The 25,128-nt window shown below is 38.3% G+C and overlaps 1 protein-coding gene across 1 annotated transcript in view; it reads left to right on the top strand.

Annotated features, from left to right (window-relative positions):
* The first annotated feature begins 368 nt into the window (after positions 1 to 368).
* The window catches only part of LOC131682239 (uncharacterized), a 205,866-nt gene continuing 181,106 nt past the window's right edge, over positions 369 to 25,128 (top strand). The window contains exon 1 of the mRNA XM_058963592.1: positions 369 to 1,192. The gene's annotated coding sequence lies outside the window, so the exon portion shown is untranslated. The remainder of the gene's footprint in view (positions 1,193 to 25,128) is intronic.

Genomic DNA, 25,128 nt, shown 5'->3' on the forward strand with positions numbered 1-25,128 from the left:
TATTTCAAAAAATTTCGCTCTGTTTTTCAAATAAATTGAAACAAGATATAGGGGGTGGGCGTAGCGTAGTTGGTAAAGCGATTGCCTTGTACGCAGCGCACCTGGGTTCGAGTCCCGACCCCGCACATAGGGTTAGAAATTTTTCATAAGAGATTTTTCTAGTCCGAAGAGGCGAATGACCTTAAGGTCAAAACCTCTATAATAGAATTAAAAAAACAAATTGAAACAGATTTCAAACAAACCCGATTTTCTCTCTTTAATTGATTCTGTTTATTTGCCCTTCTCAAAAACACGCGTGAATAGTTGTCACAATATTGACTGAAAAACGATAAATTCTTATTATTTCACAAATCACGCACACAGCCAGCAAACCATTTTCGCTGACTCGCGTTTGCGACCATCAGATAGTTGAAACGGCCGCAGTCATCAGAGGAAAAACTTCGTGCTCCGTGATTTTCTTCAATCGTTGTGCGATCATCGTAGTTAGTGCGTGTGTGGATGGATTTATTTAACGTGGAAACGTAACATTATACGGATTTTATTCGATCTCTTCTCATCCGTTGTTGTGTTCATTGTGGTGGATTTCCAATAGTGAGGTAAATAGAATCCGTGTGTGAATGAAAACAAAGACCCTCCACGGTCAACAGGCAAGAGGTCGAGTGAAAAATTTATGGTGCGTTGGAGTTCGGATGCAATTTTGCTACCAATCATTGGCCTGTGCTTGTGGGTTGACGGCCGCGGGTAGTTCAGGGTGAAGGGTTTTTGTACTGAATGATTGCTGGCTGGCGTTGATGAGGTGATCTCTCTGTTCTGGGTGCTTCTACGGCTGCTGCCGTTTTTGTTCCGTTGTGTTTCGGGTGGCTCTAGTACGCTACGGTGACTGGCCCTGGGGGCAAGGTAGCAACCGAAATTGAAAAATATAAAAAAAGGTATTCCCGTTTGGAGGCCGATGCGATGCTTTGTGTTAACGATTAGTGAATTAAATTTTGCTTTTTCGGTCATCCGTCAACAGAGAATGTGCTGATAGAGGTGGAATATAAACGCAGTTTGAATTTTTTTTTTCTATGCTATCGATTGACATGAGATTTAGCTAATTATTGCTCAAAGTGTACTTTTGTGACAGTGTTTCGATGTTGACGGAATTAGCAGCTCAGTTCATCCGGATGTCAACACTTACATCTTAGACTGAAAGGTAAGTGTTCGGGGTGAACTACTTCTGCGTCAAGTGATTTGACAAATTGATATGAAGTTTTATTTTTTTACATATACTGAAATCCTAGTTCATAGAGGAATATTACATTTAACGACAGGGAGAGCACCGCTGGAAATTGTGTTTTCAATTTTATTTTGTTCTCTTCTGATGTGGTGTACAAATGAATGAACTGATTACACCGAACTTTGAATGGCACAAAAATGTGATAAGAATAGCCAACAAACCCTTTTAAAAGAAAATATTAAAAAGTTATTAGCAAATGTTCGGCTGTTCTAAGATCTTCGACAACTATTTTACGACTATTGTTATCTAAAATGGAAGGGCAGCTGAAGGGTGCATGTGTTAACGAACGTATATTACATAACGCGCATATTTAATCACCGCCACAAAACACCTACACAAATCGAGAAGAATTACAAATGAAGATCTCAATTAACCGGTCACTTGTCGCTGCGTTCGATTGGTTTAAAACATCGGCACGCAGCAAAATCAGCAAATCGCGCCATCATTAAACCGTCCAACCGGTAAACCTCCGGCATTAATTTGCCAAACTAGATGGGAAAGAAAAAAGCATCACCGCGAATTGCCACAAGAGAAATGAAGGAACGCTTCGAATAAATTCGCTTTCAATTTCGCTCCATTACTGACTTCTTCCAGCTGCGGGAATTGCCCATCCTGGTCGACAACAATCGCCTCATTCGCCGCTGCTGTCTAGAAGAACCGAAATGATCTTATTCAACCATTTTGGTATGTATGTATATCAGATTCGGCGATCGCAGTAGGCACGGTATTTCACTCTGTATTGCTCAACACGTTCTTCAAGGGTAGTAGATCATTTTTATGTCCTTCAAATTGTTGTCTCGTATCACTGTGGCATAAGAAACATATCACACGCTACGCAAATCGTTCGGTTGAAGCTGTGCTCGTGCAGCAAGCAACCGTATCAAACTGGAATCAAGGCAAGCGTTCAACTAATTGCTGGTTCGCCCGATAATTACACGAGGATCGCGTACACGCCATAAAAACTTGCATATCCACGGCGACGCGTTGCTGATAGCAACGGAACAATTATACATTTATATATGTGACAAGTAGCTCAGTGTGACTACGTCAAAACAGCCAGTTAAATCGAGTGTGCAAACGATGACGAGAAACACTGAACGGCTCGCGGTAATTATAACGAATGACATCACGAAAAACCGGTATGTACCTGCAGGAATTGGCCTTTTCGGTGGAAAATGGTGTTCTTCGCGTTTTCGACTGTCCTTTTAGTACAGTATTTAAGCTGTACTGGTTTGATTTCGGAATTGCATACGTAGGTTGGGTTGCCTTCCTATTTTAACGTTAGGAAAAACGCTTCTCTGCATTCGATTTATAACCGCTTAGAATAGTGCATAGTATTAATGCCAATTAATTCTATTATTTTAGTTTCGAAATTTTGAATCGAGCACAATATGGATCTTTTTTGCTGCTCTAACAGGTTTGAACCTCACATGTAGAGAAAAACTATAAGTTCCAGGTACAAATATGCTCAAAGCCCTAAGTTTTGTTTTGTATGGACGACGAAAATAGTGTGCGGCTACTCAGCTACTGTGTAGTATAAATCAGAACACAGAATTTAGTAGGAAATTTAAAGTTTAGCGTCGGTTATATTGCCAAAAAAGGATATTGTACTTTAAAAGACCTTCAATGACTTTTTCTTGGTATGATTTACTATCTACCTCATCGGATCCAGTGCTTCAATTCTGATTTATTCTGCTATGCTGACCCACATTAGTCGATTTCTAATCATTCGACTGTGTGATGAGTACACCCTTTTCTTTTGTGCTACGGAGTTTTGAATACAGAATTCTTCCAAACTGTAGGCTTCGAGACTAGCTGACTTCACAAACCATAGTCTACTCGTAACCCTAACACGGATTTTCACTTCGCGGCTAACATCGTTATCCAGTGCGTCAGGATATATAACTTTGTGAACACATTCGTTCCGTACTCCATCCCATTGCCACCTAGGAACCAACGGTAATGATATCTATGGCATCTGCGAAGTCAAGAAGCATATTAGATGATTGTGATGATGGTTCCGATTGAGATTGTGTTATGGTGGTTCCTTAATACATCAGACCTATCTATCGTACCTTCGAGCAGAGATGCCATTTATTTACATACATGATACAGATCTCTGAAGCACAATACAGTTTTGTCTTGAATTTTAAAAAAGGGCAAATTCAAACGTTTTTTAACCTTGGCTAATTCTTCAATATTTTTTTTTGTTAATCCTCTCGTAACACTTTTCATATTAAATTATATTAAAAAGCGATCGAGGCGTGTGTCAGGGGGATTATTTTATTGAGCTGTGGAAGCTATTTTGAGGTTCTCATTTTAACTTCGTTTTTTAACATTTTTGTTTATTATAAATGATGTCTTGAACTCTTGAACGTGTAACCAGGACAATACAGATTTTCAATTAAAATAATTTGGCAGCCATGCCTTCGAGTGCTATGTGATTACAGAGTGTATCGGCTGTTTCAATTTGTCATACGAATCCGCTCAAACAGTTTTGTTGAAAAGTACTGTTCAAGCATTATCTGCTACAGTTCATTTCGTTTAACTGGATCATATGCCGCCTTGAAATCCATTATCAGATGATGAGTCCACCAGTTGTATTCTCAGGATTTATCCAGAATTTGTCGCAGGATAATAATCTGGTCCATTGTTGATCGTCATACTCGAAACCCATTTAGGTATTCGCCGTCAAAAGTTTCGGTCAATGGGTGCGGTTTGCCAAATAAAACGCGGTAGGGTGCATTATAAGCAGTATTGAAGATCGTTATGCCTCGATAGTTATTACACTCGAGTATGTGATTTTTTTCTAGATAAAACAAATGAGCCCTTCCTTTCCGTCCAGGGACATTTCCCCTTCTATCCCGATCCGATTCCTACCGATTACTTTGTATAACCGGCCACTCCAAACTTTTATAAATTCGGTCGGGATTCTGTCCTTCATAACGGCCTTATCGGTTTTATAGACTTTCGCTCTTGGTCTAGCATGGGTAGATCGCACGGCACAGTAATGCTTCTTTTTTCTGGCAGCCACTCCTGTACGATCCGTCAACAAATTTCCGTCCCGGTCGTTAATCATGACCAGTATCGGTCTGCTTTTTCTGTTCATATTTTATCCTCGGCAATGATGGCCTTCTAGTCCAGATTTTTTTTTCGAATGTATTGAGCTATGCAATTGATAGCTATGTACCCAAACGGTCCATGAACTCAATTGTTCAGGATCCTAATTCTGATAGGTATATCCAGGAAAGATTATGTCCGCCGACCTTCCAAATTCAGAAAAAAACACGTAATCCGCTTATTTTACCTAGTCCCCTAACGAACATGCGAGGGACATGCTACACTGTTGGTACTATGGAAGCCTTCCATCCCCCGCCACAAATCAGACTTGGTGACATCAGTTGTTCCGATTGGGCATGAAGATGCATTGTAGGGATCCTCCAAGCCTAGAATCCAGCTCATCATCGGCAGTATCTCTACATACGTGCACGACGTGCGTACACAAATCGACGACGCACAGAGGAGTAATTAGGGTCGAATCTTGGCCAAAATTATTTACTGCTGCAATTGTTGTCATTATGCCTTAATATGAACTAAAAATAGACAATTACTAGTTTTTGGAACAATTTGGCATCTAGCCACCTACCAATGGAGAGGCCAATTTTCTATATCCTTTCGAATGCTAGTAATTGCTAGGTGATCTTTGTGAATACATTTGTTTTTCCAGTTGCATAAACATTTGATCAGTGGGAAAGGGAGAAGAAAAGGGACGCTATAGCTATAGCGTCCCTTTTCTTCTCCCTTTCCCACTGAAAGCTATAGAAAAGGGACGCTATAGTATAGCTGAAATCTTGTTTTGTAATACTGCTTCAGCAGCTTTGCCGGATCTAGCCGTATAATGTAACTATTTTATCATTCAAATTTGGAATAAAATGTATAAAAAAGGTATTTTTTTAAAGTTGATGTAATACACAGCAAGTCTACTTTTTCTAGTTAGTTTTAAGCTGAAGTCAAACAAACGGTTGTGTTGAACTACGTTTGTAATAATATTGTCTTATTTAATACACTAGAAAGCGATTTTGCTGAATATATAATGAAAACGATTTAAATATCCCTTAAAATATCACCATTGGGCATACATACAAAAAAAAAATTAACAATTTTTGATATAGTCCTAATTTTGTCACGTTATACAGTAGGCTCTTAGGTATGTAAAAAAAAGAAACAAAAAAATCGAAAAAAAATTTTTGGTTATTGGCCAAGAATTTGTTCTAGTTACTCCTCTGTGCGACGTCCTATTCTCAAGTGTTTTTTCGCAATAGCCAGTAATGAATATCGCAGTTACAATAAATTGCTGTACAAGGGATATGTAAACCGCATCCAACAAAACTTATGACGAAGCCCTTCTCTGAACTTTTGTTAATACGAAGAGAACGGATGTTCAGTCTAGGATGCTCTACAATGGCGAAATTCAAGGGACATTGCTGGAACACAGCTGCAACGCGCCGACCACGTAAAAGAACTTGGCGTTATTCTAGCTTATACTAATCATTTATTAGCGACAATTGACAAAGCAATTCGAGTGCTGGGTTTTATTCTCAAAATTTCTAGCGAATTCCGGAATGCTTTGTGTTTTAAGGATTTATACATATTGCTGTTTGGGTGCTCGCAGTTGTAGCACAGAGAACAGACATATAAGTTAGAACAAACTTTCCCGAAAAATCTGTGTAAACATTTAAATGAAAATACATTGAAAATCACCATCGCATACAGGTTCGCATGCGTGAATCACCATTGTATCCAAGTTTGCACACAAGTCCCGTATAGCGATTGCTGGCCGACCGAAGCGCTGACCAGTGGCAAGTTGCTACTCGCTGTTGTCATTTCAAAGCGACAGTTTTATTTCTTGCACAAATTGAAAACTTTACTTGTATGTTAGTTCTCAGTGGTTGTAGTGGAAGGATTGAAGTTGTCTAATTAATACGATATGTTTTACGTCAATTACAAGAAGCAGAAAATTTATGAATTCTACTCTCTCGAGACGCTACGTTCATTTATCGTTCGGATCAAATTGTCGAACTTCAAGGTTTAAAGATTATTACTTTCATTGAAAATAGTTTGCGGGCTACTGCTGTAATGTTAACTCAAAATTGGATTTGGGTCGTTTGATTGTTCCTACCTGTTCAATGAACAGGTTGAACGTACCGACGCGTCGCCTCTGTCTAAGCTGCATGGTTTTCGCTTCCATGATTTTTCCGTGCACTTCCACTTCGTTATTAATTCATCATAATTTCGTCACCGTTTGCTGTTACATCATGGTTAATTTTCGTTAGTTTAGCGATTATCAGTTATCCCGGTCTTGGGCGCGGGATGGATGAAAAGACCCAATGAATTTATAACCCATTCATGCCCATGTTGTTTATAGACAAAAACGATTTAAACATCTATAACTTTTGATTTAGGCAAGATTTTTTTTTACAAAAAGAAGTAAGACTAATAACTGTGACTGTTATCTTTCAATTGAGCAACAAGTGTTGTGGGTATTATCCGTATAGCGGAAGTTATAACAATTAGTGTGATGGAGCAGTGCTGTCAGGGACAGTTTAAGGTAATGGTGAAAAATGAAATTTTGATGCATTTTTGTTGCCTTGCAATATGAAAACTGAATACTGACAAAACCTATAAATTTCAACTATTTTCGACTACCTTTTCAAACAAATTGGACTATTGTAAAAATTCTAGGAGAATTGTACTTAGCAAAAATAGTGAAAATGGATTTTAGTACAATTATATTTGTAAAAATGGAGCAGCTTCGAGCACTGGAAGAATAGTACCTATCTGCAGTCTAAGCAAGTTTTTCATGTTTCTTGACCACTACCATTTTAAGGAAAAATAGTTTTTTGAACCCAACATATGCCAGAAAAAAGTAAGGCATGAAAAGTATACTGCCGTTCTACGTATAATTGTCCCATGTATATAGGGAATCCCATAGAACATGGGACAAATATGCTTATAACTGCAGTATATGTACATCTGCTTCGAATACTTCTAGTATGATTTATTCTTCGCTTCCAGTATTTTGTAGTCAGCGATCGGCAGCTGTTTCGGATATGCAATTGCATTGTGGTGTACTATCAGTGGACAGCTATTTGCAGCTATCTCCAGATCGGACTGCAATGCTCTCAATAGCAATCGGTATTGGGTGGTGGGGTGCTTATAGCTGTTCGCCATGGTATAAAAGTTTGAATAAGTAGAAGTAAGCATCATTCGATCATCGAACTGCTTAACGGAGTCAGTAACAGAAACGAGCAGGAATTGTCCGCACGTTATTTGAATAAAGTTTAGTGGAAAACAATTATGTGGCCTTGTTACCAATGAGGTGAATCTCTGCTAACCCCAATGAACAATATTTCCCTTAGCTCTCTGAATATTCCAAAATGCAAATCATTGGAGAGTGAGACAGATGTGGATAAGAAAGCCCACGAGCATTGGTAGGGAATACCATACGGGGTATTCAATTTGGTACCCGTAACAGATAAGCGAGTGGACATATTCCGAATAAAGGCAGTTTCAAAATTATTGGAGGTGAGGCAAGCAATATTATTCACACCAGACATGCTAGATGGAAGCATTACGCCATTTTACAATGCCACCTCTGGATTGGAAATTTGGGTTTGGAGGTGCAATAGGGGTGAGGATGCGTATTACCGGAGCTAAGGATGCGTACCAGATTTCTGGTGATTCGTGAGTACTTTTTGAGTTCGATCGGATTGCGGGTCGCTTGATCCTATCATATTAGGCTCCGGTTACACGACGGGACTCGGGATGTTTAAGGGGTTTTTTGAAGAAGTAAAATGACTTAGATATGTGCGCTATTCTGCAATATGTTTATTAGGGTTTCATTCATAAAATAAAAATTTTCGAGTCTAAGGTGTCGAAAATGGCGTCCAAAACGGCAGCTTCAGCAAAAGGTGTTTTGAAAACCGATCTTATCTGCGATACAGGTCGCAATTCGTCGTCCACAAGCGGCAAACCAAAACGATCTTGAAGATTACATTCCGTAGAGGCGCCCCAACATAAAAAACATGAAAAAAATCAAAATAGAAACAAAAGGGCGACCACTCGAAATAAAGTATCGTTTTTTCGCATGATTTTTCCACTTTGGTCGGCTGTAAAAAATCGTTAATGATCAAAATATTCCGATTTTGTAGGTTACAGCGCCCGACAATGTTGCCTTCTTTTAGGCTGGCAAAACCCGAAGTTGATTGGTTGAATGGTTCAAAAACGAGAATGCCCGCAGATTCGAAAAATCTTGTTCCGAGAAAGCCGCCATTTTGGACATGTTACACTCGAAAATTTTTATTTAATATATGAAACCTTAATAAACATTTTGCAGAATAGCGCACATGTCTAAGTCATTTTACTGCTTCAAAAAAATTATTGAACATTAGGTTTTTGTCACAATTATATAAGAGGATCCCTTTAAGCTTTTATCTTGAGTCCATTTAGAAAATTCAGGATGATCGTTTTTATTGGTGTCCTATCGTACATCCTGCGATTTCGCCAAAAAAAAAATGCCTTGCTGATAAAGTCAACCTGCTAGAAATTTATAAACCGGTTCTCGACTGCGATTTTACAAACACTAACACCCATACGATCACGGTTCACGCGCGTTCGGAAGCTTCGGTACCTACCTTCAATTTCACCACCCTAAAATAATAAATAAATAAAAGTTTATTGGAATCTCGGCCGTGTGAACATGAAAAATATACAAACGACGACACGACTTTACAAGTAAATTTATACCAGCGAAGTTACTTACGTAAACAAACACGTTAACATACAAACGCTCGAGCCCTTTGCAATCATCCACACACATCTACGCCCACGGCATCGCAACCATAATAATACCACGGTGATAAAGTTTGAATGGTTTTGTAATTACAAAAAACTTACAAACGTGGTCTCAAGTGTGAACCTATAAACGCCCGCGTTCGCTCAATCATGATTCGATCACATCCGGTAGTTTCCACCCTCGGTCCTAGCTGTCTCCTGCTTTCAGTTGAACCAATTAAAAAAATGAAGCTCGTATCCACTAGACAACACGCGTCATGACCGGGAACTCTAGTGATATGAAGGAACCTACTCTTCTAGCATCTGAACCGTACACTGAAAATTAAGTATGAAATTCACGGTCCGAGCGATTATGCGAGAACACGCTCGAATATGCAAATGACTACACGGGTCTAAAAACGCATTTATACACGCGAAGTTCCATATACGCTAGCACACGTTTGTATGTCAAACGCCCACGCGATCGCGCACGTTGGCATACAAATACTCGAGTCCTTTGCGATGATACTTAAAGACGACCATGCAATCGCGAGTATCCACGCACAACTACGTCTAAGATTTCGCACACACAAAAACTCCGATGATTTCACGAACGCTAGAGCACTAATAATCTGATCGACGCGGTCTGAAGCGCCAACAAATAAACGCTCATTCCCAAACGATCGTAAAGTTCCTATACCCGCTCATCTGAACTGTACACTCAACATCACAATCACGGCCTGCTGCAATTGGCTTTTAGTAGTATTTTGGTGGTTGACATTTTCCGTCTTGTTTGCAATTGTAAAGAATGATTGTGGCAGGGAACCGTTTCGAAAACCAAGCTCTACAGTTCCACTAGGAACACTCAAAAAAAGAAGTATAATGATATGGTCAGGAACTGTAATGAAAACAATAAATAGCATGAACGACCGCACCTATCTTGAAGAGCAGAACAGTTGAACAAAACAATCTATTGCGTATCCTTACATTCCCGTACGTGCCATGTCCTGATACTCGCTACATGTACAGTAATGTGTTTTCTGTATCTATTATACAAGCTGGGACCTAAATCAGTTATGATAAGTAAAAGTTAATATAATATTTGTGTATTTATTCCATATAGCAGGATATGACAGTCATTTTTTACGCCGAACAACGAATCATTTAACTTGTAACTAAACTTAATTGTCACAGATCAAGGTCGTAAATATGTACAAGCCCGACACCCCCATCAATGAGATTTTATCTCTTAATGTACATACTTTTAATTTGAACGATTGCTTCCTTCTAATGTTTCGAATGCACGCACCTAGATTGCAGATACCATTAAGGGGTCTTTCATAAACTATGTAGATTCGAGAAAGGGGAGAGCGTTAAGTGTCTAAAAAAACTCAAACTCAACAACTCTAAAACAACTAAAAAACTACGAGATTTGCCTTCGCGGGGTGTGTCCCATTAGCCATAAATACGCCATTTGCATACACATTCTATGTATAAAATAGCTAACCCCTACGTTGAATATTCGAGATAATTTTTCAATTAAGTTGTTTTTTGAATTTTTAATTTTCCTGAAAAATAGCAATCTTTATTTCAAATGAGTAAAAAAAAACTCTTGAACCCTATGCAACGCAGTGGGACGTATACGTCCCACCTACTTCTCCTAATTTTTTATTAGATTTCTAGTTAGCGTTGACATATCAATACGGATTCCTTCTTTTAATCAACTCTTGGTGATGTAAGGAGTACAACTAGCACAAAAAAGATGTAAATTTGTTGATTACTTAAAGGTTATAAAAAATTAAAACTCGAAAATCTCGTTTTTTACATTAAATTCGGCTGTGTCAACTAAAATACCTAGAGATCTAAAAATTTTTTTTGCGAATATCTCAAGTATTGAACTAAATAATGTATTTTTTGCAGAATATTTCGTAGTTTTTTCGAAAAAAAATATATCAAGATATGCGAAAATGGAGTTTATTATTATGTTGGTCTATAAAAGATACTGAGAGACAGGGATAACTTCTCAACTAGCATAAAACAGATTAAGTGGTTTTTGAAGTAGCTGATTACGATTCTGATAAATTTCAGAATGGCAGCCATTTTTACGAAAATTGCGAATTTTGTTGCAATGAGCATAAAACTCGATTTACGATTACTGATTTTCGAGGGCGCTGATTACTATTCTGACGTTTGAATTCGAAAATTCAAAATGGCGCCTACAAAATGGCAACCCTTTTTTACAAATTTACCATCGTGATCAGCAACCCCAAAAAACCCCAAGCAGACGTTAAAGGTGTTAAAAAACATGAAATTTTGCCAAACCCAGTCGCTATATTAGATCCGCCATTTTTAATTTGACAATTCTAAAGTCAGAATAAAAATCAACGACCCTAAAATCCCCTTGTAAGTCGTTTTAAAAAATGTAATTTATCCAAGCACAGACGCCATATTGGATACGCCATTTTGAATTTTACATTTTCGACGTCAGAATCAGAACAACATTGAACAACTCCGCCATTTTTCAGCCGATTTTCACAAGTATAAACAAGTTTTTTTTAGGATATTTTATGCCATTTAGGGATGATCCATAAATGACGTAGCATTTTTTGAGTGATTTTTAACACCCCCTCCCCCATCGTAGCATTTCGTCACAAACCTCTTAATACTCCCCCTGGTAATTACGAAGCTTGACGGTAACTCTGCCCCCCCCCCCTTGTCACGGTAATTTTTTTTTTAAATTCTATTCTATTCCCCTTTAAAAAAGCTACGTAGCATGACATGACCTCCTACTCCCCTGTCGTCACACATCATCACAAAATACAAAAAATTGATTAAATGACCACCCCCATTTGATATACAAAAAGCAGTTCTTTTATAGGCATTTTGCATGACATTGGACAGCTTAATCGCAGCAATTTCAGCTCGTATATTAGCTTTGAGTTCGTCAAGTCGTAGCTGTTGTGCTATCTTATGACAAGCACCATTTAGCACATTTCGAGAAAAACGATTTTTAAAGTTTGAGATTGAATATCTTGAAACTTATAAATGGTATAAACAATCCAAAGAAGACAATTGTTGCTTCTATCTATTCTGTATGAATCTCTCAAATATCACGAAGATCGGTTGACTATGTTGAGAGTTTTTACTATGAATTAAAGACGCTGAATCCTTCTGGATAAAGACTCGGCATCTCTATCTTATTTTTATTATTTATCTGTAAGTGTCATTCCAATCGAGCACGAGACCTGTCAAAAGCCTTCAATCCGAATAAAATCGCTTCGAATCCTGGAACGAGGGTCATTGACAGGTCTCGTGCTCGATTGGAATGACACTGACAGATAAATGGTAAACAATCGATAGACGTGTCGAGTCTTTATCCAGAGAGATTCAGCGTCGTTACTATGAATGTAAACAAAAGTCGCACTCACACGTGTCATAGATGATACCGAAATTTGTATGACATGTCATAATCGTGCACGGAAAATTTTCCATAGAAAAAAATCATCAATTTTTAATTTTTATTCATAGCTTTCTTTTGTCTATAAACAACTGGTGAGATGCATTTTGGAGGAAATGAGTCAGAGAATCTAGAAAAAATAGTTGTTTTTAGTTACAGTGTTGCCAAATATGCTATATTTCTAGTTTAAAACTTAAACTGTGTTTTTCTCACAACTCGTGTATTTTACTTTTGAAATTTTTTTAAGCGATTGTGTTCCTCAGACATTTTTACACATAAAACTATCTAAAACTTCAATATAACTTGAGCAAATCCCTAGATACAGTGATTTGAAGCAAAAAACTCATAATTTCTCATCGCTATATCTACGTAACCGAGTAGAATTTCGAAATTTTGAAAACGCCACTGTGTAGAGATTTTTCAGACAAGTAATGTGATATATCTAACTCAGTTTACCACAAAACTGTGTTTGTCCTAAGAGAGCACAACAGCGACGAAGGCCATTCCGATTCCCCCTTTTCATGCCTTTTTTCTGCCTTTGTGGACAGACAAAGTGCGCCAAAATCTAACGGTAGCGTGCGCCGTCGTGGTCTCTTCCTCTTTGAAAAAATAAGGACCGATGTTTGTTTTGGAGCACACTCCGGTCCAAGCTAACAGCGCGTTCTTTTGGTGTAAATCGACTCTAAAAGCTAAAATGGCACTAAATGACGTTTCAGAATTGTGTTTATCTGTCACAACCGGCTGGAAAATGGCGGAGTTGTTCAATGTTGAAATAGGATACATCCAGATGGCGCACCCTGTAAAAGACATGAAATTGAGCCAAGCACTGTCGCCATTTTAAATTTTACATTTTAGACCTCAGAATCAATCAGCGACCCCGAAAACCTACACGGTAAAAAATTCTCACGTAGATGTAAAGTGATTTACTGTTGAATTCGCACTACTTATACAAACATTACAATGTGATGTGCTAATCCTTTAGAATAGATCATATCAAAGCACAACGAAATCAACAGTAAATCACTTCAAGTTAGAATGCTTTGCATACTGCTGCTGATGGATAATGCTCAAAAGCCTATACGTTTTTCATACGATCTGTCTATGTATTTCGTTCGATTCCTTTGCCTGAAAATAAGTAACTGCATAAAAGATTTGACTACAACAAATCCTGCATAATACTTAAGCTCCAGAATACTCTTGGCATGTTGCAAGTTATCTACTTTTTGCTTGTTTGTAAGAGATGTTAGCGTGCTCGCGCTTAGACATTTAAAACAAAAGCGGATCCATTTAAATTCAGTAGATTTATACAGTAGTGCGAATTCAACAGATATACATTTCAATTTAAAGGTGTGAATTGAATAGTTCTTAAAGATCAGATCACTTTGGTACTAGTTATGAATTATTAGAAAATCAATACCAAATCACTTCAATTGCTAGCGATGGAGGATGATCTGATTCAAGTGCAAATGCATTTGGATCTGACGTGTTCATTTTTACCGTGTATATCAAGTTAAAAATAACAGTACTAACAATTAAAAAAAAATCGCGTCGCAAAGGGTTAATCGAAAAATTATCCCGAAAACTCAACGTAGGCGTTAGGTATTTTATACATGGAATGTGTGCATAGTTTGAAATAAATCGATTAAGTAGTTTGTGAATGCTAGTTAAGGTTCAACTAAGAAAGCTTGGAAGAGTAGCCATCTTGGAAAAAGAGAAAAGCAGTTGAGGGCGGGCATAGCGTAGTTGGTAAATCGATTGCCTTGTACGCAGCTCACTTGGGTTCGAGTCCGGACCTCGCACATAGGGTTAGAAATTTTTCATAAGAGATTTTTCTAACCCAAAGAGGCGAATGACTTTAAGGTTAAAACCTCTATAATCGAAATAAAAAGCAGTTTTTTCTCGCACCGTTGCCAAAATCTTCTTGAAAATCAATCAGTAATACTCTACGGATGCCCAGAATACATTAATTCATTTTCATGAAGATTTTTCCAACTGCAATTTTTGTTTCCCAAGACGGTCGCTTATTTAGGCGTTCTCAGTTGAACCTTAACACAGCATATCGTGTTTTTTGCAGAGACATTCTACAAAAAGCTTTGTCACTGAGTCGCTTTTCGATATTTTTGCAAAGAAAAATTACAGAATGTTATTGAAATGATACATTATAACGTACAAAAGTACGTACAAGCTTCACTCGAATTTCTAAAACAAACATTCGCGAAAAACGTGCTTTTTTCACGCTGAAACCCTCACAACCCCCTCAAACAAATTAAAAAGAATCGAACGGTCTACGCATACGCAGACATTTTGGGCACTTTTAAGATTAACTCGATTCATGTTTACGAATAAGAAAGGATGTCAAATGTTTGCATACGTCATTTATGAACAGCCCCTTATGCAGTCATCGTATCATGTTTTCACCACGCTTTCCACATCTGTACGAGAAAAGCGCCTATCATTCAAATATCAACAGAGGAGAATGAATGAAGAAACTTCGATCGGTCATTTGAGCCCTAGAGAGCTAAGCACGTGACACTCACTCCGAAGTCGAACAAATATAGGCCATGCCCGACCGGAGCAGCCCTGGCTGTATACGATGATTTTTTTATCGATTCCGGAACGGGTCAATAAGTCGGTATATTCTGTTCCGTTTTGTAAATGATGTCACATGTGATAGAAGAAACGCGTATAGATAAAGGGAGAAAGGAGAGTAGCTTTTTAGTCTAGTTGTATTGCCCCGTAAAAGCTACTACATCTATCTAGGCCTTTCCAATCTGGACTGATGGACTCCGTTGATATGAAATGGTGCAGTGGCTGGATTTGTCGGGCCTCGAAAGCCACATGGAATGCAACTCTGTTGTGGTATGACTATATAAATGGATATGTAAATGTTATCGAAATTTTTCTGGTAGGCGAAATGACGCTCGCTGCGATTTATAGGATGGTATAAATAGAGACGCTAATGGTCATGTGGGTTGATTCGTTGGAATATAGATCAATGCCAATTTGCTGATTAATCGGCGGGTGTTTTGCTTTGTTGGAAATGTATCAGTGGAAGGGCGTGCCGGAACAATGGACGATGTCAATATTTTTACTATTCAATCAGAATGAAAAACATCTGTATTTATCAAATGATTATAGAGTTAATTATAAGCGGATTATCGGAACAGATTCAAGTTTTCGCATGAAAAAAACACATAAATTGTAAAATTCGCTTGAAATAGTTTGTATAAGAATGACTCTCATTAAACAAACAATCTGGGTCATCGAAGTTTATTTTAATGCTAAATATACGAAAACGTTTAAAGTATAGTTTACTCAAATTTTGATTCAAGAAAAGTACTTTCATTGTTCGTTTATGGAATGATTGGCGTTTATTAGCGTTTCTTTAGCATGAACAAATCGAAGCAGTTTTAGCATGTACTCACAATTATTAAGTCGCTGAAACATGCTGAAACATGTCGGCTCCGACAGCATAGGTCATTAAATTGACTTTACGCTTGTCCGGACATGCCGCAGACTCAGGTGATTCGCATTTAATGCCAAAAGATCCTGACTACTGCGCTGCAGAAGACAAAAAGCTAAGTAACCGGGAAACTCTAAGCTTGTTCATTGACCCTACTCCACGCTTTTCTAAACTTTCTTACTTCAAATCCTTGCTCTCCCTTGAGTACTATGGCTCTTAATATTTGAAAAAATACTTCACCTTCCAGTCCCTTGCTAATTATATGTCGTTACAATATAAAAAAACGTGTTTAATCCACCTAACAGTGTGATGAGACATTTCTTATAACTCTTATCACTCTCTTCGGATATTATATCGTTTGAGAGCATTTAGAACTTGATGCTTCGCGATGTTTTTGATAACACATACTACATGCGATAGTGGCAGGACTCAGAGAATCGCTCAAATCAGCATAGGACAACATCAGTGCTAGAAATCTCAAACCAAATCATTGGGAAAGCGAAAAAATGGCCCATAAAATAGACATACCAACGAATTATTGTTAATGCTCTGTTAATAAAATATCTATATTGTGGTGGGAAAACTGAATTTTCCTAAAGGGGTTATATATTGTACTGAAACAAAAAAACGATTTTTTTTAATCGATTTGAAGTTTATATTTTACTCAAATTTCCAACGCGACTGAGAACTAAGAAATCAACGCTTTTTCTTGAAAAGGGTGATACTAGCAGTGATACCATTCAAAGAAAATCAACAGTGAATATTTCCAGACTTGGTTTTATTTCCCATTTAAGAACTATTGTGTTTTTTGACATCCTAGCTTGCATGATTCAGTGATCGAAACCCAAAACTTCATAAAGTATTTGAAATTATTAAATTAAAATTTGTTTTTGCTATTGAAATTGACAAAATGATAGTATCGCCCCTTTGGCGATTGTTTACTTTTTCGGTCCCATCTATCAGCATTGAAGTATCGCCCTTACGTTTTTTTACAATAACTACCGTTTTACACCACCGATTTCGTCCGGGTTTTTTCAATAGAGATCATTGTTACTATTTACAGCTGGTATCAGTTTGATAATCCTAAAAAATACGAAAATAACAGTTTCGCCTCTAAACTGCTAGCAAAAAAGTATCGCCCTGTTAGTTTGCATGGAGCGTGGAGGGCGAAACTTAAAATAAACAAACAAAAATACAGTTTCGCCCGTTGTATTTTTTTGCTGTAGTTTAAGAAAGCAATATCGTAGAATCAAATTTTTTAGGTTAATTTGTTGCGTTTCAAAGCCCTCATTCGCATGTAAGAAAAAAGCCCTATGTTTACATTTGTAAGTATCGCCCTTTTCACAAAAAAGCGTTGAAATGAAATCGCAGCTCCTGATATCACGCTATCTCTGAAGTACATGCGTGCATAGTTTCAAATTTTACTTCGACATCGACTTTTTCTAAAGGTGACTTCCCAGTAGTATTCTTGATTTGAATTATTATCGCTAATCCTAATGCCAAAGAACAAATAAAAACCTCACGAAAACGAATCGTTTGGGAAAATCATCATCATTACTGGAACTTTCATTTTCACGAAACTTTTCGATAACCTTCCGTCACTTGCGTTAATGCACTGGGTGCACAGTAGGGTGACAGGAAAAAAATGACCCCTATCGGCCCACCTCTGCGTCGATTCCTAGTCCCACCAGGAGTACTTGCACCAAATTTGAAGCAAATCGGACAAGTCTAACTACCGGACCAACGGGCTTGAAATTTGTATGGGAATTTTCAACAATTTACATGGAGAAAACCCACCAGCACGCATTTTCGCCGCTAGGTGGCACTGTATGCATCGTATTATCACTGTAAGTGAAAATAAGAAGGATAATTGAATTGTCTACAACTTCGTCGAAGACTGCAAGTGAATCCGACTTTGTTAAAAGAAGTTATTAAACTTTTAAGGTGGAGATATGTGGAAGCCACGTTGCTAGGCACCGACTCGCTTGTTTACATTGAGAAAAACTGAAATCTGAAGTGAAAATTCAAACGCACAAATGAGAGTTTCCGAACATTTTCCTTTGGTCATCTGCACATTGGCAGAAAATTTGAAGTTTTGTTAGTAAACGATTAAAGTTTCGTGAGTGTTTTTGCAGTGGTGTGTGAATAAAGTGCATTTGAAAAAGTGCAATAAAAACGAGAAGAAGTGTTTCGAAAAGAAACCCCAAGTGAAGAGGGGTAATATTTTCGCACAAAATAGAAGCTACAGATGGAATTCCGTCAAAAACTCGGATTGATTGTATAGGAAAATGTTCTAGCTTCCTTAAGTAGCAGTATCGTGGCACACCAGCAAGGTTAGTGTGTTGAAAAACGTATTTTTATATTTGCTTATGTCAGATACATGGTTAGGCAGGGGAGAGGGGTGTGTGCGGCGTAGCAGCTATGTTGTGGCTCGCATGTATAATGTCCTCAACGAAGTGATGTCTGAGTCAGTTTTGCATGGGGCCTAATATTGCATGATTGTGTATCAGTACTCGATTCACACGAACTAAACATTTTTGTGAAATAATCGTTAGGTTTAGCTCAATGGTATGTTCAGAAGAATTATAGTAAATAATACGAGTCATGCTTTGATTAGAAAATTTTAGTTCCACCTGTTACCGCATAGAGGGCGCCTACACTAACTTTTCAACGGAGAGAGATAGAAATTTGGTGTCTTCTACAAAGTTATAGAACAGGCATTTTTCAGTATTTCTTCTGAACATCTTGATACTCTATCTTTCTTCTATGAAAAGTTAGTAGTGGCGCCCTCTATGCGGTCACAGGTGGAACTAAAATTTTCTAACCAAAACATAACTCGTATTATTTACTATAATTCTTGTGAACATACTATTCGGCTAAATCTAACCATTATTTCACAAAAATATATAGTTCGCGGGAGTCGAGTACTGATACACAACCATGCACTGCTAGGCCCTATGCAAAACTGACTCAGACATCACTTCGTTAAAAGTTTAATAACTTCTTTTAACATAGCCGGATTTACTAGCAGTCTTCGACAAAGTTGTAGATAATTAAAATATCTTTCTTATTTTCACTTACAGTGATAATACGATGTATACAGTGCCACCTAACGGCGAAAATACGAGCTAGTGAGTTTTCTCCATGTAAATTGTTGAAAAATCCAATATAAACGTTCAGGCACGTTGGTCCGGTAGTTGCTTCAAATTTGGTACAAGTACTCCTGGTGGGACTAGGAATCGACTCAGGGGTGGGCCGATTGAGTTTTTAAAAATTCATCATTTTTCCGGGCAGTCTAGTGCACAGTGCTCTAAAAATCTAGCGAAATCGTCTTAGGGCACCAGCGGGTCTGTAAAGAATACTAAAAATTAATTTCTATTCCATAATTTTCAGTTCAGCAATTCGAGAGTTCGTGCTCACCGCAAACCATGAAAAATAGACTACGTTGTGAAGCGATGATCACTATTTATTAAAAAATCACGGTTAAATAAAAAATAAAACTATTTAAAAATTTCAAATAGTTTATAATTTTCACAAACCTATTAGGAAAAATTGTGTAATAAGCTTTCGTAATATTGTGTAGGAAAAAAGCTGAAAATTTGAAAAGAAATCTGAGGATTATGATTGATTACAGAACTCTGGAATTTTCTATTGGAATGTTTTCAGGCATGAATTTGATATTGATGCTATTAGACAACTGTGAAATCAAGACCAATAGATCAGTTACATATCAGGACCCCATTCCGACAATTTATCAAAAGTCCTCATGATGTTTACAACAACAGGTTATCAATCTACGGATCAGATAATGTTATTGTAATACTGAATTAAATCAGTTTGCATCAATAAATTTTCAACTCCAATCCAATATTTTTTTTTGTGTGGTGGGGGGGGGGCTGTATGGTGTTAAAACCTTCTCTTGGCTACGCCGTTGCTTAGAGTTATTTATTTCGCTTTTCATTTTCCGAAAGGTTTCAGATCGATCCGATGGTCATAAGTTAGAAAAATTGCAGTCAGAAGGTTCGCACAAATGAACATTTTTGTACTGATAAGTTATCAAGTTCCTTCCAGACAGCTTGGAAGTGTTCGGTGATTATTTCTAGCGGTTGCAGATAGAAAAATGAAATACAAAATTCGATTTATCGAAATAATGTTTGGCTTATTTCAATGGATTATTACTATATTGAACAATAAATAGGCGACGAAGAGTAATCCACAAACAACAAGCCATAACTTTTAAAGTATTCAAAATAGATATTTGAAGTCTTCAGTAAAGTTATGCGCAAAAGTAAGAGCTACAAATTTGCTGAAGGCATCATTTCGTTATAATCGCTTCCAAGAAAATTTGTGAAAATATCTCACTCATAGGGGGATTAATCAGCAAAAGCACAATACCAAAGGAAAGAGCATATTACCTCCATTAAATTCTCCGAAGATACTATTGACCTAAAATAAGCCGTTTTGGCGTTAATAATAGATTACATGTTTTTGGTGATATTTCTGGCAATGGGAAATGATAGAAATCTTTCGTCCGCATTTAATGTTTAATATCTCTTTTGATAATAGTCCGATTTCAACAATCTATAGCTTGTTCGAAAGGTATTCGTTTAAGCTGTCTAAAAACATATAAATTGTTAATCTATATTGTCAATTCCGGCAGATAATTTAAAAAAAACTGCAAAAAACGCCATTTTTACGCATTCAAACATTCATATCTTAAAAACTAAACATCAGAATCAAAAACAAATTAATAGCGTTCATACTGTTTTTTAGTTCTTTCATTTAAAATTGGTTTGGATAAGATCGGTTCAGCCATTGCTGAGAAACACGAATGAGAATTTGTCCGTTACATACACACACACACACAGACAGACACACACACACACACACACAGACATTGTCCCAAATCGTCGAGCTGAGTCGATTGGTATATAAGACTCGGCCCTCCGGGCCTCGGAAAAAATCTTGAAAGTTTGAGCGAATTTTATACATTTCTTTTATAAGAAATGTAAAACATGCTAACAAATGACAAGTTGTTCTACCAATGGGCGAAATGCAGTATATATCGCACATTTCACATTTTCCATAGATTACCAGCACCAACTGACTGACCAACAGTCTATTGTGAGTTGAACCAGCCTGGCCCAAATTGCCGCTATAATTTGGATTTTGCTAAATAGTCGGTTATTGGTTTAACGAACCGAAAAAAACGCATCTTCAGTGCAATTTTTGCACATTTCTTATTTTGTGAAGAAACAAAGGTGTTGGTGCACCAATCACTTTATTGGCCACAAACAAGTCGACGGCAGCAACAGACCTGTTTATGTAACCGTCTTGCCGGAGCTCCCGCCTCACTTCGCTCGCATTTCAAAGGTTATTGTCTGTTTCAGGTGTTGCATTTGTTTACTTTTTTTCCTCTATACTTTTCGTCGGTTGGTGTTGTTTCTCAAACTTTAATTTTGGCGAAGTGCTCTGGCTTTATCTTCTTTTCTCGCACAATCGAAACCAGTTGTCGAATTCGACTTATACTATTGCCGTATCTTCTCGCAGAATAGAGTGTACAGAAGCTCTACTTTTTTTCTTCGCTTTGTTCCAATTGTTTCGTCTTTCTTCGACTGTTTTGGCAACAAGAAACAGTTAAATGGGTATACATACTTCTTCTATCAGCAAGCACTCTATCCGCCACTCTTCTGTGTTTTCTTCTCGAAACTAAGTTACGGCTTTCGCTTGCTAGACACGATCGAATAGATTCCACGTTTTACTGTTGGATTGTTGTGCATTCTTGTGTCGGTCAATCGGTTCCCATAAGAATCTTGAAACGAATTGGGTCATTTCAAGTAATTATGGCTGTTTATTGGTTCAACGATGGAATGAGTGACGATGAAAAGCCAGCAAAATAATTTGATTATGCACGAATGGGATTACGTGAACAACTACATTTTCAGTTATTTTTATTCGATAGCGCTTTTAAAAAAAAATTAAAGGAAAAATCTAAAAGCAAGGCCATTACAAATCTTTTTTAAAAATTATGTCCAAGTACAAATTTTTTTCTGAAGGGGGGGGCAAACAAAAAATAAATATTTATTTTAATAAACACATATTTTTTTTCTTTTTACATTTTCTTTCGATTGTTCTCGTGGACGTTTCCGCAGGGTGATTTCGTATAGCGGGGTTGAGCTATTTGTTTTACTAGAAAAATTCAAGCAAACATTACTGAATCAATCAAAAGTTCACATAGGAAAGGGATGCTAAAGTTTTCGTTTTAAATAATTTTCCGAACAGTGCAATTTCTAAATTCCCAATAAAAGCTTGAAAGTTCTCTATGAACTTAATGTAAACATTTAAGAGTACATTAAGGTATTAACTTTTGGTTGCTTGAATAGTTTTCGTTCCGTTGTGGCGGCATAAGGACCGACTGTACACACAAGGCATGAAAATCGGTCAAAGGTTTTTCATATAAGGAAGACTGTGCAATCACTCTGAAACTCGACTTTTTAAGCTACACCCGGAGTGTCGAGTGTCATATACCACTAGATTCAGTTCGTCGATATCTGAAAACGTCTGTATGTTTTATAGTATGGTTAAATAGCTTCAAAACTGCATTGGCCCTAGGTGGGACTCACTTTTGTGCCTAACCACTACTAACAGTCCTCACTTTTCTTCCTTCCTTTTGTTCCACGAGACTGCATCGAAGCGTTATATCGTGGGGAGGCTGATTCAGTCTTAAGACAAAATGATACATTAGAGCGGTTTAGCTCCGAACACATATCCGGCTAATCGCAGTGGTGAACTTCCGTTAGCCATTTGGCACCCGTTTCTGTGAACCATTTAGTTCCTGTTTTCGCGAGCCATCTCAATTCCTCGTCGGAAGTTCTCCCGATACCGATGCCTGTTGCGCGAGTCATTTAGCTCCCAGTTTTGTCGCAATCTACTCGCATAGTCCATAAATCCTACTCAAAGGGCCAACCAGTACTTGGCGAGGACGGTTCGGCGATACCGGATGGAGCGTAGCTTCTGGTTCGCTGCTTCCGGTTCGTTGAAAACTCGACGACCCACCGCTGGTGCTTCACTCGATCTACTCGATCTTGTCCCTGACGGTGAAACTAGTCTGCTCACATGCTTCGGTCCAGCGATTTCCGCTGGTTCGTGGTGCCCAGTACACTGGCGCCTCAAGCAAAGCTGTGGTTGCTCTCACAGCCTTCCCCTTAACATAATCGTCGTGACTTTAAAAGTTCAAGTCGATGATATATTTTCCGACCGCGCTGTCTTTCGGCTGCTAGTCTTCACCAACTCTGTTTTATGATGGGCAATCGTCTCCGTGTCGAGTGTCTCCTCTTCTAGCGATTGTCCGATTACTTGGAACACCACATCATCCGTAAAGCCGAAAATCGTTATATCTCTGGGAAGGTTCAGCTTCAATACTCCATCGTACACTGCGTTCCACAGCGTCGAGTCGAGGAACGTCAGTTGTAGTTGTGATTCCCCCTTGTCTGTCTCGTAGATCAGTGTTCGGTACTGAAAGTAGCTCTATAATATCCTGCAGAGTTACTCATGCTGTACTGCGAATGGGCGATTGCCTCCCATCTAGTACTATTGAAGCATTCTTCACGCCTAAGGGAACCACCACGAAATCCTTATCTCTGCTGTCTCCACAGCTCCCACAACCGTTTGGATAGATTTCATTGTAGACCTGCCTATAAGGAAGCCGAATTACATGAGATGCCGTTCTCACGGTCCGCGTACTTCGTTAGCTTGTTCAGGATTACTCCTTCTCTCTAACATTACCAAGGGATATATTGACTACGCTGAAAGATTTCCATGTTGTCCCGGCATCGGAAGCAACATCAGCTTTTGTCGCTTCCAATTATCGGATCGTTTTGAACATATCCGGGCTCTTATGTATCGCTTCACTTTTATGGCTTTCGCCATCTCGATAAGCTGTTTGTTGGTAAATCGATCTTCATCTTTGTGATCATCCTCCTCACTGTACAGCGTAAATAGATTCATGTTGTGGGGGAAAACCTTTCGATGGTGACCTCCATCTTTTCCGGGCACCTTTCAGGTGGTGCAACTGAGCCTTTTATCTTTGTTATGCCAACTTTGTAGGTCTCTCCTAAGGAAATTCGCGTTGGCTTTGTGGCAATCTTGTACAGCTTGACTGCTTTGTTGAGCGCGGTTCTTGCAGCTCGCTTCCCTCGAGCTTTCTGACTTCTTTTTTAATTTTAAATATATTTGACACGGCACAATGCGTGAGCACAACTGAGCCGTGGAGCGCACCTTGGGGGTCATTTGGTCCGTCTTCTCTCGCGTTTTCGTTTACGTCCATGTCATCATCGGTACTGCATTCATCTTGCTCATCGTCGGATGTTCTTATTTGTTGTTTGTGCTTACGGGTCGCTATTGTAAATCCTTCTTCATCGGTATTAGATTCCTTATTGGTGGTGTTGGTTGTTGGTTTGGAAACATTTGCTGTAATCGTTGTTACTTCGATGTTGGTAACGGCAGTTGGTTTAGTGGTACTGGGGCCGATCGTTGTTGGGTGTTTGTGAATTTCCGGTCTGCAGCCTTTAGTTTACCAACTGGTTGTGGTTTAACATACGATGATTGTATACCGGCTTTGGTCGTATCAGGTGGAATTTCTTTAGCAGTCTCTGCGCAAGGTTTCCCGTGGTGTAGCGGATGATCACAATATTGACAGGTAGGAATCTGTCCTGGGTGCGTGACTAGTGTTCGTTGAGAATATTCAACACCATGAGGTGATTTGCATGTGAAAGTCAAGTAAGAGGGAATAGGTTTTGTCGGACGCATTCTCACCACACGAACTCCGTTGCGGAGTCTTGGGAAGTAGTTCCTCCAACTATCTTCCTTAACACTATTCACCTCTCCGTATTTTGACAGGATTTGTTTGATAGCGAAGGAACTAGTACGTGGTGCCAGGTCATGTATCTTTATTTCAATGCTGTCAACATCTATATACGTTGGGATACTGTATAAAATGTTATTACATTCGATGATGTGTTTCATGTTGTTCTGGGAGGCGAATGATTCTGATTGACTAATATTTTTTAACATATTCAGTACCGCATGACGTAAATGGTG

Source organism: Topomyia yanbarensis, chromosome 2 (genome assembly GCF_030247195.1).
Source record: "Topomyia yanbarensis strain Yona2022 chromosome 2, ASM3024719v1, whole genome shotgun sequence".
Lineage (NCBI taxonomy): Eukaryota > Metazoa > Arthropoda > Insecta > Diptera > Culicidae > Topomyia > Topomyia yanbarensis.